The sequence below is a fragment of the Zalophus californianus genome, chromosome 7, assembly GCF_009762305.2.
Source record: "Zalophus californianus isolate mZalCal1 chromosome 7, mZalCal1.pri.v2, whole genome shotgun sequence".
NCBI classification, from domain to species: Eukaryota; Metazoa; Chordata; class Mammalia; order Carnivora; family Otariidae; genus Zalophus; species Zalophus californianus.
Genome location: NC_045601.1, coordinates 78,277,577 through 78,280,418, shown reverse-complemented (window position 1 = coordinate 78,280,418; position 2,842 = coordinate 78,277,577). Strand labels below are relative to the sequence as shown.

The following is a 2,842-nucleotide window of genomic DNA, read 5'->3' as shown; positions in this document are numbered from 1 at the left end:
ATTCCTTGGCTATTTAAAGACTGTTCCCCTTCTTTCTCAATTCTCTTTTCTTCAGTATAACATCCCTAGTTTTTCCAACTTTTCTTTGTGATTTCCTGACTCCTCCCTGTCTTGGGTTGTTGGCATCCCTCTTAAGATGGGTCATCTAGAGTACACCCATGTTCCCAGTGTGATCAGGCCAGCCAGCATCCAATGGACTTGTTTGCTCCTTCAATATCTATCCAGTAAAGGCCATGGTTTGTACCAACATGAAGTGAACAGAACTTTTTCAGAGAATTTTTACATGAGCAACTATTAAAGGCATCTTCCCCAATTTGAATTCATTCTATTAATTCTTTGAATCCAAAGCAGGATTTCTTACGGCTATAACAATCTGATTCAGCTTCCAGCCTTTCTATTAACACTTATTAAGCCATATCTCATTTGTTTTACTCTATATCCCAGTCTATCAAGCTCATTTTGAATCTTGAATCTATCCAGCAATATATTAGCTATATTCAGTTTTTTTCCCCAGTTTTTCCTTCCCATATTGATAAGCAAGATTTCTCTATCTTTACTCATCTCTGAAAACCATCTTTGAGAGTAAGGACTAGAAATCGTCTTACCGTCTCCAATGTCCCATATCTGCTTTTTCACAGAGGACTTTATGGTATGGCATTTCATTGGTCACCCCCTCCCACTCATTTATCCCAGCTCAGATAAGCAGGACAAGCATCCTACCTACAGGCATAGTCAGTGGCTGAGGAGGATTCAAATGCATTTTCTACATCAGAGTTTTAGTGCATTTCCCACCATCAGGCTCAGTAAAAAGAATACAAAGGCAAAGAGTGGAGGCAAAAAGTAAAGAGAGGGTTTTCCTGGAAGGAAGAAAATGTAGTAAAAGAATGAAGTAGCTAGTATCAATTAGCGTTTCCTGACAATCACTGACAAGCTGAGAGTCTATAAATAGAGTAAGGGGTTGGATCTCTTCTGTTTATCCCTATAAATGCCACCCATGTCTGGCTCGTTTATTTTAAATGTGGCTTCCAGTAAAATCATGGATAGGGGAGCCAAGCTCCTGGGAGAATTGGTCAGCTGTCAATTTCAGAGATTCTAGTCATTATTATTATAACATATTGTCCTTCCTGGACTTTAGATTCCATACCTACAAGATGAAGAAATTTAACTTGATGATGCTCAAGTCTTCCTCCGTTCAATATTTTTGAAACGAAGATAGATTGATGCACCCTCAAGGGGCAATTTATAATTTTTCCTTGCGATACTGTTCAAGATAATCTGTGAAATACAGATTTGGTATTTGCAGAGCCTCTCTCTTCCTTGGTAATTTTTTTTCATTTATCTCAGACTGACTCCCTGCTTTTTTTCTACAATCCTACAGTCCTCAAGCACTGCTATACCCCCACTCCACATGCTCTCTGCCTCTGCATGTTTCCTGCTTTCCTGGGAAAATTGCTATAACCCAACCATAGGGCAAGGGGATCTGGAAGCCTCTCTACCTAGACTCACATGCTACTCAACTGTGAATTCTACTTACTGCCAAGTGACACATCCAATCACTTAATTTCTTATAGCCTCAGTTTATTCATATAAAATGATGATGGGGGATGGTGCTAGCTTTGGCAGCACACATACTAAAATTGGAACAATATAGAGAAGATTAGCATGGCCCCTGTGCAAGGATGACACTCAAATTTGTGAAGCATTCCATATTTTTATAACCATTATAAATAAATCTGTTAAATTTTTCTGGACAATGGCAGCATTTGGATTTTTTTAAAAACAAGTAAATTTCTTATTGATGGCAACAAAATAAAATAAAAATAAAATTATGATGATGGTTCTCATAAAACTGTTGTGAGTATATGCTGAATCAAGAGTCTAGAGTCATGGGGCACCTGGGGGGCTCAGTCGTTAAGTGTCTGCCTTCAGCTTAGGTCATGATTCCAGGGTCCTGGGATCAAGCCCCGCATTGGGCTCCCTGCTCCGCGGGAAGCCTGCTTCTCCCTCTCTCACTTCCCCTGCTTGTGTTCCCTCTCTCTCTGTGTCTCTCTCTGTCAAATAAATAAATAAAATCTTTAAAAAAAATTAAAAAAGTATAGAGTCTTAAGTGTATTGTCTAGCTCATAGAAAACACACAAATAGATATTCACCAAAAAAACACTTCAGATTTCTCTATCATTTCTCTGTATCTTTACCCTCTGGTCTCAGAGGAAGAGGTGTCCGTATTCTTTTTCTTAGACTATCATAGCTCCTTTTGTATCTCTACTGGCCTCAAACAATAAAGAGGAATTATACATTCTTGTAGCAAAGTCCAGAGGGAGGACGACTTCAGAAGCTTGGCAGTGCCATGAGGAACTGAATTCTGTGCTCTCTTCTCTGCTCTTGCTGATATCAACTTCACTTTAAGGTTAGGGCTCCTTGGGATCACAAGATGACTGTAGCAGTTCCAGGGTCACATGCTTCATTTTGTACATTCAAGCAGAGAATAAGAATTGGTTCTAAAACTTCATTCAGAAGAGCAGAGAGGCTTCATTTTCAAAAGTCTGGGGGAAAGAAATCCCTCTCATATCTTACTGGTCTAAATTGGATGAAATGGCTTCCCTAAACCCATAACTAATGTCAGGTGATAAGTTCATTTTAAGTTTGAACCCCATACTCTGTTTCTAGAAATAGGGTGGAGTTGAATTTTTCTCCAATACACATAGAATTTGGAGTACCCAGGCAGCATTGTCCAATTGCATGATTCATATGGATTTCTATTCTGGAACTGTGTTCTGTGGCTTTCACATAAAATACAATGGGAATAGAGTTTCTTAGAGTTAATCATCTTGTGGGCTTACAC

General features: G+C 39.0%; 1 non-coding gene across 1 annotated transcript; it reads left to right on the top strand.

Moving 5' to 3' along the window:
* The first annotated feature begins 1,607 nt into the window (after positions 1-1,607).
* LOC113928093 lies at positions 1,608-1,714 on the top strand. The gene has a single exon (XR_003521778.1). It is a non-coding gene; the product is annotated as a U6 spliceosomal RNA (small nuclear RNA).
* The last annotated feature ends 1,128 nt before the right edge of the window (positions 1,715-2,842 follow it).